Source organism: Rousettus aegyptiacus, unplaced genomic scaffold, assembly GCF_014176215.1.
Source record: "Rousettus aegyptiacus isolate mRouAeg1 unplaced genomic scaffold, mRouAeg1.p scaffold_m13_p_1, whole genome shotgun sequence".
In the NCBI taxonomy this organism is placed as follows: domain Eukaryota; kingdom Metazoa; phylum Chordata; class Mammalia; order Chiroptera; family Pteropodidae; genus Rousettus; species Rousettus aegyptiacus.
The window spans coordinates 40,709,711-40,724,831 of NW_023416284.1; the positions used below are offsets into that span (position 1 = coordinate 40,709,711).

The 15,121-nt window shown below is 41.1% G+C and overlaps 1 long non-coding RNA gene across 1 annotated transcript in view; it reads right to left on the minus strand.

Moving 5' to 3' along the window:
* Positions 1-15,121, minus strand: part of LOC107518346 — a 391,518-nt gene that overhangs the window by 258,569 nt on the left and 117,828 nt on the right. Inside the window, exons 2-3 of the long non-coding RNA XR_001598830.2 lie at positions 3,564-3,913; positions 82-272 (exon numbers count right to left, since the gene is read on the minus strand). This is a non-coding gene — a long non-coding RNA (uncharacterized LOC107518346). The remainder of the gene's footprint in view (positions 1-81; positions 273-3,563; positions 3,914-15,121) is intronic.

The following is a 15,121-nucleotide window of genomic DNA, read 5'->3' on the forward strand; positions in this document are numbered from 1 at the left end:
CAGATAGTGATAGTGAGGCAGGGAATCTACAGCCCAGGACTCATAGACATCACAGGGATATTAAACTCACCTAAGACTTACCTAAACTGCAGTTGAGAAGTAACACACTTTATCCAGACCCCATTCATAGCAAAAACTGGTCCTTCAGTGTCTTAATACATTTGATGAGCTGAGTCTTTAGTTCTTAGGCTTGAAAGTGGGAGATGCAGACAAAGATATTGCAGATTCTTATGGTCCCTCAAGTCTGTCCTTCATCACCAGGCTTCACACCTCTGAAAAGTAAAGTCCCATGTGGAGTAAGTTACCTTTCAGTTGCTAGATCACCTCATCTCTTATAGCTGTGTCATATTGAACCCACAAACAAATATTTCTATAGTCTTCTTGACTCCATACCATCTAGATTCCTGTCCTCTCTCCTGAGTCTCCTAGAGTCCATGATTCTGGAGGCATCATGTTGTCATGGAAAAATGCTGGCATCTATTTCAATTGGGAATTATTTTCTTTCAATGAAAGTAGTTCAGAGATTAAAGTCTAGAGCTGGTAAGACAGTTCTATTTTTATAAATATCAGATTCCTTTAATCATCTTGCCTGTCATCTGAGCAGAGTAGTACATATACTTGAAGGTGATGAGAGTGTAAACTGCCTGTCACTGCTTAATAACCTTTGCTTTGTTTTAATCTACTCTTGAAATTGTAGCAATTAGAGACCAATTTTTGCCATTCTCCCTGTGAAAGTAAAACAAAACTCAGTAGTGTATTTCTTAATACAAGTTGATTTCAAAAGATTATGAATGCCTGGTAAAATGTTGGAGTTTTCAAAGGTACAGAGAGAAAGAGTAGATCATTTTGCAATATAGTACTAGTGTCTTAGTGTGTTCAGGGTGTTATAACAACACACCAAAAACGAAGTGGCTTATAAACAACAGAAATTTATTTCCTACAGTTCTGGAGGCTAGGAAATCCACTATCAAGGCACCAGCACGGTTGTATTTGGTGAACCATTTTCTGATTCATAGCCAGCATCCTTTCTCTGTGTCCTTACATGGTGGAAGGAGCTAAGGTCTTTCTGGAGCTTCTTTCATAAGGGCATTGATCTCATTCATGAGGGCCCCACGCTCATGACATAATCACCTCCTAAAGCCCCCACCTTCTAATACCATCACATTGGAGGTTAGGATCTAATACATGGCTATCAGGAGGGGTGGCAGTGGGTGGGGGGGGGGACACAAACGTTTAGTCTACAGCGACTAGGAAAGTTAGGTATCTTAAAGAAGAGAAGATTTCTGTGGGTGCAAAGGGGGAACAAGCTTGTGTTAATTTCAGTCTGAGGAATTTATTGCATGGGTACAAGTGAATTTGAATTGCTGGGATACTACTTGATTCTTACCTATGAAATCATTTGTCTTTTTGCACCTTGAAGATTGGTGTAATATAACGAGCCTCATCATTTCTGATGATACAATCTGTATCCCAGCTACCCACTTCTCTATTTACATCTATTAATTCCACATGCAAAAAAAAAAAATGAGTACTGTATTAATTGAGATAATTCTAGCCCATGTAACAAACTAAAAAATGTATAAAAGCTCAAATACAATAAAAGTTTTTCATTCAGCTACAGTCCACAATAGGTAATCCTGATTGGTGATAGCCTTATTTTTAGGAATGCTTCAAAAGCCCAGATGCCTTCTATCATGTGGCTCTACCATCTTCAATAAACAATTTCCAAAACTACCAGGCTTGTCTCCCACAAGCCAGTGGTAAGAGACAAAAGCATGGAAAATATCTCATGGTAGGTTTTAAAAGGCAAGGCTGGGAAGGGTCACAACATATTACTTCTGCTACCTCATTCTATTGACTGGAACTCCATCAAACAGCCATACTTAGCAGTTAATAAGACGAGGATGTGTAGCCTGGCTCATGCCCATGAAGAGGAAATGGGTTTCGTGAAAGGTATTCTGTCTCTGCCATAAGTATCTGCTCTATTCCATGCATTGGGCCATGTACTAGAAAAACAGCTGTTAATAACACAGACGTAGCCTTCCCTCAAGAAGCTGAAAGTAGAGAGAAGAATGAAGAGCTTCAACGAATAATCACAAACACATGAACACATATTTAAACAATACCATTACAAATATAATGAGAACCTGAAGTACAAGGGGCAAATTGAATAAGTATTAGGATGTAGATTACAGGGGTCTACGATGTAAAGGAATAAGCAGGAATTAACGTAATTAAGAGAGATTCTGTGTGTGCACAAGCACAAGCATGCAAACATCACATTAAAGGAAAGCATTCCAGTCATAGCATATGTAAGGGGCTTTGACATGATATGACATTGGTTCCATTTACCAAGTTGAATGCCCAGTCTATGCCAGGTATTCTGTCAGTCCATAGAAGAGTCCAAAATGGAGAATGCAGAAATCCTGCTGTCTACTGCCACTACCTTGAAGAATATATTTTGCTCTATCACAAACAAGATCTTACAAATAATCTCATATATTTGATATAATTTCAAATGTGGTTGAGGGCCTTCATGCTGCTGATTAATTTTCCTCCTTCCATTTATTAAGCAAACTATTGAGCCCACATCTGAGATATCAGTGTCATTCTCTTAACTTAAAGAGACCCAGCTTTATTCTACTGGAAAACAGACTAAAAATTCGAATATCTGTCATACTCACAGTCCCCTTGTAAGGAAATCACCCCAAGCAGATTACTGCGTATGACATGTCTTTAACAGCCATGTTGCTACCCTGCTACCTGCCCCAGACTGGATCAGACATCAGGGCATGAGCTCATAGCTGCTAAAGGAAGGTGGCACAAAACTGCCCAATTTCTTTTTCTGTTTATAGTAATGATTATTTTAATACTAATAGTAGCAGTAATATTTTATAGTAATAATTTGATGTCACATTTATCCATCAGATTCCCTCTTAGTATGATAAAGCTTGATTCTTATTTCATTTAGAATACAATTCAAAGGCTATTTAAAAAAATTTTTTGAGCACACCAAGGACTCCTGTGTTGTCCTAATGGGTAAGAATTTACAAGAAAGAAAGAAAGAAAGAAAGAAAGAAAGAAAGAAAGAAAGAAAGGAAGGAAGGAAGGAAGGAAGGAAGGAAGGAAGGAAGGAAGGAAGGAAGGAAGGAAGAAAGAGGAAAGAAAACAAAAAAAGAGCTGATTTGCTCTGCCTGCAAAGTAATAGGAATATTGGAGTCATGGTTTAATGAAACTTGTCTGCAAGCAAGACTTGAACATTAACAGCATGCGAGGTTTTCTTCATGCAAAGGGAGGCCGGCAGTTTTTGAGACATCTAGTAACCCAGTTTCTCTGTGCTATAATCCTTGTAGTTATCTCTAAATTTTTAGTGAAAGTCTGCTACATATAGCTACCCTCTGCAGTGATAATTTGGAGAATGAAGAATAAAACTGACAACGGAGGGAACAGAGTGGTTGAGGCAGGAGGGCAGCTACAAGAGGCCAAGTTGAGTTGGATGATCAAGAAGACAAAATTCACATCAAGAGGCTATAAGAGATCACAAGGAGCTATGTCGTGAATACCTTTAAATCTTCAGGAGGGCACTGCGCTGCCCACTGCAGACAGAAGGGCTCCAAGCTACTTTATCTGGTCATTAAGTTAAAAAGTGACCCGCAGAAGGCCAAAGCACATGGGGCCATTGAGGTCAACTTCACAGGCTTCTACTCCGGTCCTGCTGACATCAAACATGCACATTTTCAGACAGTTGTGAAGAGAGATACTGATGGCTTGGTTTAGTAATAACGCTTAAGTTCTTTGAGCAACCCAATAAGCAGAAAGAAATGCATTGCTTATACTTTCATCCTCATCTTCCTATTTCCAAATGTATATGTTGTTGGTTGATTGAAGGTTGCTGTTTCTTCTTTTTTATTTCCTGCAAAGAAATGAAAAATTGCATCTTTAAAAGCAGCCATAAAGCTTTTCTGTAATTACCAAGAAACCTATCAATTTTATAGACAATCTAACTAATAACATATAGGATTGCGTTTTTGTTTTTGTTTTGTCTTTTTTTTTTTTTCCTTTTGCTCTCTGAAACCAGCTAACTCTGGAGTGATATTTTAATTTATTACTATGAAAGGAACAGCAACTGGTTTTTAATGGTTACAGAATGGCGACTTGCAACCCGGTCCCAGCTGCTGTCACCACCGTGCCACAAGCAGACTTGCAGCATCTTGTCTCAGGCACACATCAGTGCTCCCGCCTGCTGCCTCCCTCCCTCCCAGTGGACAGGCCGCCACCTGCTGCTGGCACAGTGCCGGCCCTTAAGGGAACAAATGTTCTCTTGCTGCTGGGTGACAGGACAGGACAGACGCTGGATTTCAAGGGAACCAGGGAAAGGCACCCTCAGGCCGGCTGCCCCTACTCCTCTACCCATCTGCCTTCCCTGACTAGCAGAGATCTCACTAATCAGGGCCATCAGAGGAGGGGTTTTTTTTTTGGTCAGACTGTGGTCTAGATTGTTCGTCTCCTTTTTCCTACAAGTCTCTCTTAAGGCTATACTGGCCATTTATTTATTCAGGCCACGGTTTTTACTGAGTCTGTGTTCCATGCCAGGCAATTTGCTAAGTGCTAGGAATATAGACTTGAATACCTCAATCCCTGACCTTGAGAAGGTCACAGTTAGGAGAGTAGAAAAGATACACCAATAAATATGATAGAACCTGGAGACTGCAACAGCAGAGTCAAAACCCAAATGCACAGAGAAGAAACATTAAAGTAGCACATAGACATGAAACATGTGGACTTCCGAGACTGTTAGGCCAAGGAAATCCCAGCTTTGCCTCTTGTTGCCTGTTAGCTTTTGGACAATTCATTTAAGGTCTTTAATCCCAGTGGCTCATATGTAAAGGGTTATGTGAGATAATGCCATGAAGTACTTTAACATGGTACATAGTAAACACTCAATAAAACTGAGCTGTTGTTCAGTTTGAAATTTGTATCCAAATGCCTCTCCTGAAAAAGTAGGGTCCCAGCCACTGCACCCAGGCAGAGGTTCTGGAAGCAGAGAAAAGATGGGAGGATGGGGCGAGCTAGTGAACTTCAAAGCTTATAGCCAAAAAAGATCCCAAACAGCCTTCTCCAAGGACAAAACTGGAATACAAATACAAAAACAATAACAACAAGTAAAAATTCTGCCTGGACTATTGGGCAGGAGGGGCCATTGTGGAAGAAACTAAATCCAGGAAAGTAGAACAGAAATTGGAGGTTATCAGGCAAAACTAAATGAGAAAAGACAATATGATGCAACAGTGAAAATCTGCACTACTAGAATCTTGAAAAGGATGCAAAAGTTTCAAAGGAACTGGCATTTAATCTGGGTCTTATAAAATGAGTAGGAGCTTGCCAGGAAAGACACTAGGGAAGGGCTGTCCTTGAAGGGGAAACAACCTGGTCAAAGGCAAAGTGATGCCCACAGAGAAGAGTGAAAATGTCAAGTATATAGAATGTTAAGTGTGCAGAATAAAGTAGGAGGAGATGAGGCTGGAAACAGGGCTGGAGCCAAGACATTGAGGGTCATGGGTACCAGGCTAGGGAACCTGGTCTTATCCTGTAAACCCATAATGGGTGCATATCAAAATCACCCACTGAGCTCTTGCAAAGTGCTAATGCTCAGGCCATACTACCAGTGATTTCTAGTTATTTGGTCTTGGGTAAGGTCTGGCCACAAGTGTTTTTAAATCTTCCCAGGTGATTCTAATGTGCAGCCAGGGTTGCAAACCACCACTGCGGCAATCAGAAGTTAATGGAGATTCTCCTGGTGTGCCCAGAGTGCTATGAAGCTAAGAAAAGAGATTCATTTAATTTCAACAAACATTGTTAACACTGACTCAGTGCCAGACACTGTGCTAAGCTTTGTAAATATGGAAATGAGTAAGTCAGGGCCCACTGCTCTCTCTTTAGCTCTTTAGAGTTTATGAATCATGTTCACCTTCACTGTCTTATCCTGCCTGGAAGTTGAGAGGGAATATGGTTGTAGTACTTTAGGGGAAGTGGTGCACATAATCAACTTGGTCATTGTGGGCCTACCCTGAGGTCTGGCACTGGGCCGCAGTAGAGAAAATGAATTGAGCAATCTTTTATAGAGCAAACTCGAACAGCCAGGCACACCAGCAGCTGGGGCCGGAGGGAGAAGGGGAGAGCAAGGGGGCGGAGTGGAGATAAAGGGAGCTTATGGGAGAAAAAAAGGACATTGCAATGGAGAAGAGAGAAAATATAGAGGTGTCGTGGAGGGAGGGAGGGAAGGAGGGCCAAGAGGAGCGGGTTAGGGGAATGTGGTTGTGGTTCCTGAGAAATTTTGAGCGAAACCACTGTATCTCTCTTGTCTTAAGCTCCCTCCACTGCTTAGAGCCTTGAATGTAGAGGTAGGTAATATAAGAAGGTATAAGAGAGAAACTAACAGCCAATTCCTGTCCCTATGAATTAATATAATGTAATCCTCACTAATCATTAATTTTACAAATGAGAAAACAGAAATCTTAAAGGTCACTAAGCTACCAAACTCATGTGTCATAGAGGTATTTATTCTCTTACAGGCTTAAAAGAGAAATGTCAGGGGTAGTCACTTAGTAAAAGGAGAGATACTTCAGAAATAATTATTTGTCCACCCTCAGCCCATGTGAAACATTTGTACAAAGCTCAGAGTGGGAAGGAGCCTCACAGATCATCTGGTGTTTATATATCAGTGAATCCAGAACCAGGGGGCTCACTGGCCCACTTAGCCTCTGGATAAGACCTTCAATCTATGTGGAAACTCAAACATTCAGGTTGGGTGAGGCAGATGAACAAGAAAGAGAAATGTCTACCATGCAACTGCAAAAAAAAATTTTTAGAAGCCTCATGAACAATTCACTAATGGTGAAGTCCTATGGGCGGGACTGAAGCCTTCCCCACTGGGGCTGGAAAGGTCTGCAGGGTAGGGAATAAGCTCACTGCAACCCACCAGCACTTATTCCACTACAAGAGAAAAGGACAAGGAACAGGACTTATTCCACTACAAGAGAAAAAACCCTTCCGAAGGGCAGCAGAGTCCCACTCTGGTTCATCCTGTGCTGCATGATCAGGTTTCTTATGATTGCTTAGATAAATCCAACTCAGACCAGGTCAGGCAAACAGGATTTATTGGAAGGACACTACGTTATCTCACATAGGGGAAAGTGTTCAACCAAACTTCAGGAACATGAGGTTGTAGCTGGATCTTGGAGAAATTAGAACCCAGAACATAAGCCCTAAGGTCTTGTCCCATCTATTTTCTGCCCCTCCCTGGTTTTGCACTGATGGTTTCCTTGTCTATTACCGCAGACTGCCTTCTGCTGCAACGTGGAAACTGTGGCCACGAACAGCTCCTAAGCCTCAGGTTGCATCCCCAGAGAAGCTAATTTCCTCAGTTACAGCTTTAAAAATCCTAGAGAAGACTTCTACAAAGGATTCTATTCAGTTCGGCTTAATGTGGTGCCTAACCTTGCACCCATCAGCTGTGTCTGGAGGAGCAAGTTTATGTTCGACAATATGGCATCCCCAACTGTACCCACATGAAGGGGAGGTGGGGGGAATACTGTCAGAAAAAGGAAGAAGAATTAGGATCTTACACTCCACCTTATTAACAGAAAGAAGACTCTTCAACATGGCAGAGGGAGGTTCAGATAGTGGGAAGATTCTTAACACAAAAGGAATGAGCAATCCAGGGAGATAAATAAGGATCAGCCCTAGTCTTCAAGGCGCTCACTAATGTGGCAAATCATCATGCCCCTTTCCTCACTGGGCACACAATAAGAGCTTATTTTCCCAGCCCACCTGTGTTTGACAATGGTCGTGTGATTGCCTTAATGACCAATGGAAGGTGGTATGAGTCATTTTCAGACCTGCTCCATAAAAATGTTCCTCATGTAATCCTACATGTGCTTTTCCCTTTCCAGCTAAAGAAAATGAAGATGACCCCCAAGCAGCCTAGAGGCCATGCGTTTAAGACTGTAGAACTACAGATGAAAGGAGCCTGCTAAGAAGAGAGCACACACGTTAGGCCCTTAGATTCACAAGAAAAAACTTATGGTGTTAAGCATTAAAATTTAGAGGTTTATTATGGATGTTAGGTCTGCCTTCATTAATAAAGTTAGTAAACATTGGCTTAACTGAAATTAAATACTTTGAATCCCAGCTCTGTGGCAAACATGCTGAGTGACTTAGAGAAAATCACTTTAGCTCTCTAATTCTCCCTATTAATTGTATCTACATCGCAGGATTTTTTCTCATTAATGAATAGAGATAATGCATATGAACAAATGTGAATGCTCAATTACTCTACAATTTCAGGATGGAATATTACAAACTTGTCTTTGCTTTACCATTTCTCAAGTATGCCAAGATTTAATTTTATTGGCTTATAAAGCCTTCAAGTTTCTCATTGAAAGTCTCCTACTTAATAAAGGAGGCAGTGTAAGTTATAAGAATATAATTTTCCATAAAACTCAGTAAAGACATTTTCACTTTGAATTGTTTTGAATAAGTGGCACTTCACATTTTTTTAATTTCCTGCGTAAGGATTAGGACATAAATAGCTTGTTCACCACTGATATTGCGAACCTTCATTTATACTTTGAGGAAATCAAAGCTGAATTGAAGGTTAAAACACACACACACACACACACACACACACACACATACACACACACACAATTTTGCCCTTAATAACTGGCAGCTCTGAGCCTTGAACCTGGAACCTGCGCCTCAACGTTAGCACGCCCCACCATCTTCACTGTGATTCCCCTCTACCAGGCATAATTCATTCATAACTGCCACTGTCACTACGTAAGCACACATGAAACTATGGATAAGAGCCCAAACTCGATCGAATCTTCCCTTTACCCTCACCAGAATGCTTTTAATAAAGATTCATGCAGTTTTGAACTGTGCTCCTCTGAGCTCCCTAGGAGCCCTTCATGTCTGAGTTGGGGGGTGGGGTGGGGGGAGTGTCTCCATTGCTGCTCTAACCACAGCAGCACAGATTTCATCTGTTTTACATATTCAGCTTCTGCATAACATTTCCTTTGAACAAAGAGTTTTCCAGTAGTAGTAGTAGTAGTAGTAGTAGTAGTAGTAGTAGTAGTAGAAGAGAAGAAGAAGAAGAAGAAGAAGAAGAAGAAGAAGAAGAAGAAAGGGAGAAGAAAAGTGAAAGTCACTGAACCAAAAAAAAAAAACAAGCCTAAACTTTGGGGTCATAACATGATGGCAAACAAAGGAGACAAAAGATTCATTTTCTAATGTGAAGTCTGACACTTGTGACTTTAGACGAGTCTTTTTCCCTTTTAGGCCTAGTGTCCTTTTCTGTAAAATGGAAAGTTTCACAACATGAGAGCTTAGCTCCCTTCTGATTTTACTTTAGGTGCATGGGGTGAGGCAGATCAGCATGTATATTCAGCATTGAAGGTGGAGGCAAAGAAAGTAAGAGAGACCAACTGTGAGAGGAGGAGTAAAAACCCAGAGAGATTTTAACTTTATTTAAAATTGCCCACTGAACTACAGCTATGTGGCAAGCACTGCTCAAAGCAGTGAGAACAACACATTGAACCAAACAGATATGGTACTTATGGTGCCAAATCTTATGTTGATGGATGTCAGTGCAGAGGGAGCAAGGGGGCTGCAAGAGGGAAAGGGAAGAGCAGCAAAGGAAGATGTCTTTCCCTTTGGGGTTTTCCCCCAAATTCAATTATTGTCTTCTTCACAGAGTCCTCACTCACTCTCTCTCTCTCTCTCTCATGCTTTCATTCTTTCTTCCAGATTGGTGGTACAGGTTAGAAAGAAATTAGTCCTTCCTTTAATCATTCACTTACTCATTCTCCATTTACATAGCATACACTTACTGAGAATCTCCTACATCCAACATACCATATCAGACACTGAGGACGCAGAGATGAATTAAGTGTGATACCAGCCCTTGAATGCTCATAGTCTAGTAGGGAGTCATGTAAAACAGTGCAATGCAACATGCTAAGAGCTGTGATGGAAACACCTATAGGCAGGCAAGAGTGGAGGAATCACGAGTGGTCATTCTCCACCCCTCAAGTGATTCCAGATTCCTCCTTCCCCCACTCCCCACTTCCCTGCACCCCACCTATGCCTCTTGGATGCACCCCCTTATGCTGAATCAACAAGATCAGGCACAGATATCTGCAGTGAGAAAATAATGAGGGCATCAGAAGGTCACTGAAAATAGAAGGCAGTTATTTTGCTTCATGATTTAAAGTACTAAATGGTACATTTATTTCCATTAACTGCAATGGGATGGTGTTATCATGAATAATAACAACGGGATTTTCACGACATCACTTTGCCCTATCTGGTTACGGAACTTACTAGGTCTCCTAAGTACTGAATGTTCCTGAAATATTGAAGATATTCTTTACCATCCTAGCTCTTCTCCACCTGATCTTTTTAAGTTATAGACAAAGTCCTTATTTTTCAATCATTTAGTTAAGAAATATTTACTGAGCCCAAGTGCATGGCAGACACAGTGCTTTTTATGGACATATAAATGAAAAAGAAGTGATCCCTGATGTCAAAGACTTCGTGGGGAAAACAATCAAGATGATTGAATTCAACATAATTGGTGCCATATGAGCAGTGAGACCAGCATACACAGGGAGCATAAGAGAGACACACACCACCAGCTAGGAGATTGTATAAAACCTTCCTGGAAGAGAAAACCCGAGTCACAGGTGAAGAATCACGGCTGGTCAGGGGTTTGGAAGGGTGTCCAGACAGGAGACAGTTTGTCTTCTGAAGATACTACCCCAAGGAATGCCCCAAGCAGATGTGCTCAGAGTCCTCAGGAATTTGGCACACCACATGCGCTTCAGAGTCAGAGATTTTATCTTCATTTGTGTTCTGTCTCTTCACCTAGTTCGAGGCATAATTGTGAAAGTGAAATGAGAAAATAAAGTAGATGATATGTTTCCCACAGTATCTGAAATCATCAAGTTCTCCTAAATGGTGTTGGGTGGAGAGAAGATGCATGTGGGTATGTGAGTGTTGATCAGAAGCAGCCCTGAGCATGCCTTCGCAGCACTGGAGGATTACTTTCTCTAACAAAATGAACTCTCTGTCTCCAATGCATGCCCAAAGATCCACTCCCAGCCCATCACCAGCTCTGTGTCCTGGAAGCCTGGCCTGTTTGTACTTGATCAAAGGGCTCCCTCCCTGACTTTGAGTTGGGTCAAGAAACGGAGGGCACTGGAGGAGATCAGAGAGGAGGAATAGTAAGGTCAACCTCTCTCCTGTGCAGTCAGCTCAGCTTCTGCATCCTTGGCAGAAGGTCACAACTTCTGCCACGTGGCCCTCTCCATGCCATTTTCTATATCTCTAGATTCCGTTAACTGCTTCTTCCTGTTACCCCTCACATACTAGGGTCAAAACAGCCATTTGTTAATAGCCCCAAGATACTGTATTATCCTTGTAGTTTCCATACAACCTACCCAATCTTTTATAAATGAATTCTTTATTTAATTCTTCTCTAATCACTCAGTTTGTGTATGCCAGCTATTTCTTTCTGGGACACTGACAGACACATATTCTGTAAGTGGGGAGGCTCTCCCCCTAGCTCTCTCTTTCCACACGAGCTGAGCAAATTGAGAACAGTGACCAAATTTTATTGGTCTTTTAATATGTACCCCCAACATCTAGCTCAGAAACTCAGAAACAGCATATGTGTCATATATATATACACACACACACACACACACACATATATGTATGTATATACGCACACACATATGTACTTATACATATATAGGTTTTCATAGAATTACCTGTAAATGGAAAGATGACAGATAAGAAAAATATATTTACTGCTCTCTTCATACTCTCTTTCTCTCTCGCGCGCGCTCTCTCTCTCTCTCTCTCTCTCTCTGTCTCACACACACACACACACACACACACACACACTCACATCACAATTATGACTTTTTTAAACATTTCAAGAAACCTTCATTTGGTTATCCCAATCTTGATTAAAATAATACACCTCTGGAGGTCCATTGGGAAAAAACCCTCTTCTTCACTTTGTGGAATCAGGACCCAACACCGTAATACTTCAGGTGGGATGAAAACTCTACCATAGAATAAAGGACCTCAAAGCCAAATGGAAGCTTGGATGTCATGTGGCTTAGCTCAGCTCTGCATGCTGCTGACTGCTCTTCTTGAATACCTCCAAGGACACGGAGACCCTACCTTCTCAGGGATGCACACCCATCTATGGTTGTTCAGTCCCTCCTGATAGGAAGGGCTTCCATGAACAATTCAAAATTTGCTTCTCTATAACTTTACCCCTCTCTGAGAAAAAACAAACATTCTTCTGACAGATATTTCAGGCTATTCTGGGTCTCCAGGATAATGGCTTCCTACAAATTCCTGACTTTAAGTATTAGTAGAGTAAGGTGTGGCTTATGAGGTGTGATTTTCTGAGAACCAGAGGGGGCATGTGTCTGAGAGGAACTGCTCTGTGACCTAATCCCATCTCTCTCCAGGAAAAATGTCTCCAATCAGAGTCACAGATATGGATGGAAATTCGTACTTAAGGGGTCCCCTTTCAAATGGAAATAACTCATTGTAAATTTCTTTAAAGGAAGGGCTGTGTCTCCTTTGTGTTTTATGTTTTGCCCCGGCTCGGGAGTGCAGAACTAGGAGACTAGAGGGGTATCAGATGAGGCCAAATCTCACAGGGGCAGGAGGTACCCCAGGCAGCCATGAAATAAAAATATCCCTACATAGGGTACAGCATTTGTAAAAGTACAAAGAAGGAAAGAGTCCAGCCCATTTAGGCACCAACATAGTTGGTAAGATTGTAGAGTGCCTGTAGAGAGAGGTAAGCTATGAGTTCTAGAGGACTCAGGACTCAACTCTACTACCTTCTAGCTATGACCTTGGGTGAGTCACTTCCCTTCTGTGTGAAATGAGAAAGTGGGAGGGCTACATCATCTCTAAAGACCTTCCTTTTCTATAAATCAGTGATTCTAAAAATGCCTCTCATTTCTATAGCTCTTCACAGTTCATAAAGTACATTACCTCATTTCATTTTGCAGCACTGAAGGCAAAACTTGGCAGAATTCGTAGTTGACCTTACCCTTTCCTAATGACTTTTCAACTGGAATGCAAAACTCAGGGCATGCCCAAGTTCTCACCTCTGAACCACTCTCTCAAATAACCTATCACCTCCTTGCTCACCACAAACACACACATACACACAGAAAGTTTCTCAAAGACAAAATAATTATTAAAAGAGTTCCCAGGTTTAAATTTCAAAAAGTGGTCTGCTGCATCAACCCCAACCCCAATTAAAATGTTAAAGAGTAAAGGTCACTTCCAGTACCTGGAGAGTAGACAAGTTATACTTCTGTCCTAGAACCCCTGAGTTATTTGGAGATTCAGCTAACATTTCAGACTACAAGGTCTGCTCTAGCATATCAATAAAAGTATTTCTAATGGGAATATATTAAGAGAATAAGGTCAAGGAGCACTTAGCTTCTTCGGTATGGAATTTAAATTTATGTAATTGATCCAAACGAATATTAATAATTGTGGCCATGTAGTAACAGAAAATGCTGGAAAGTTGCTTTTAATCTAGATTCCAATGCTGTCTCACTGGGTAATCTAGAGCAAGTTAACTAACTTCTTTGAGATCTGCTTTCTCATGTAAAAAATTAGGGTTGGGTTAAACAATCAGTAAGATGTTATTTGGTGTATTTCTTTATTCACTCAATGCATGTTAATTGAACATTAATTCTGTGTCAGACATTGTAGAAGGTACAGGAATAAAACAAAAAATGTCAATTAAAACTAAATGTGTGTGAGAGAAATAAATTCAGATAGAGTGAAATACTCCATGCCCTCAGGAACTCACATTTTGGTTGGGGAGGTAGATGTGCAAATAAATAAATTCAATGAAAGACTGTTATGCAATGATAACCACCTACACAGGGGAAACACAAGGGAAGGAATTCTTGGTGGACAGGCCAGGGAATCTGCAGAGAGTGATGCTTAAGCTTGATCTGAAGGTGAATAAAGCAGAGAGGGGCTTTCCACCAAAAAGGAGGAGATCAAATGAAGGTAGGCTTAGGGAAATGGAATTGGTTTGTAATGTTTCAAACATGGGGTAAGAAGGAGAGACAGTGGTTGCTGGAGATGCAGGCAGAAGCCAGACCATAAAAAAAACAAATTAGCCTGGGTAAGACAATGAAGAATCACTCAAAAGTCATAGACAAGGCAGCATAAGAGAAGCTGTGCATTCAATAAATGTCACTCTGGTTGCCATAGGGTATAGACTGGAGCAGCACAAGACTAGAGGCAGTAGCACACTGAGAAGATGAAGATCACTTTATTATTTCAGGGGCATTAGAATCTGAACTAAGGCAGCTTCTGTGGAGATGAAGAGGAAACTGTGAATTTAATAGCCTTTCAGGGAATGCTATGTGTGATTTATTTATTTAACAAACATTACATGGCATTTACTATGTGCCAAGCACTGTTCTAAGCACTTAGAAAATTAACTCACTTAATCATCACACTAAACCTATGAAATTAGAACTACTATCATCCTTATATTGTGGGTATTTTAAATATGACAGAAAGGTTAAGTCATTTACCCCAGATCTCACAGGTAATGAACAGGTAATCTTCCCCTTGAGTCTACATTCTTAACCACAAATAGTAATACCACTTACACCCTGCTGCCAAGAGTGGCTCTTGCTTAGTTGGTTCCTGGATGGATGGTTGCGCCATTTACTTCTGAACAGGAAAAAGAGCAGATGTTGAGAGAAAGAACCAAGTTTGTCTAGAAGCCTGTTAATCAAGCCACCTAGGACATCATGTGGAAAAGCCCTCCAAGGAGATGGACAACTGAGTGTAGAGCAAAGAAGAGAGTTCTAGGCTGGAGATCTAGATTTGGAAGTCCTCTGTGTGTGTGTTAACCTGGAATTTCCACCACTGTCATTGCTGTGGCCCATGTTAAATGGCAGGATGGTGTTCTTCAAATTGCACAACTAGTTCTGGTCGCATGTCAAGAACTGTTTCTCAATCCCTATAAAATGTTTGCTAT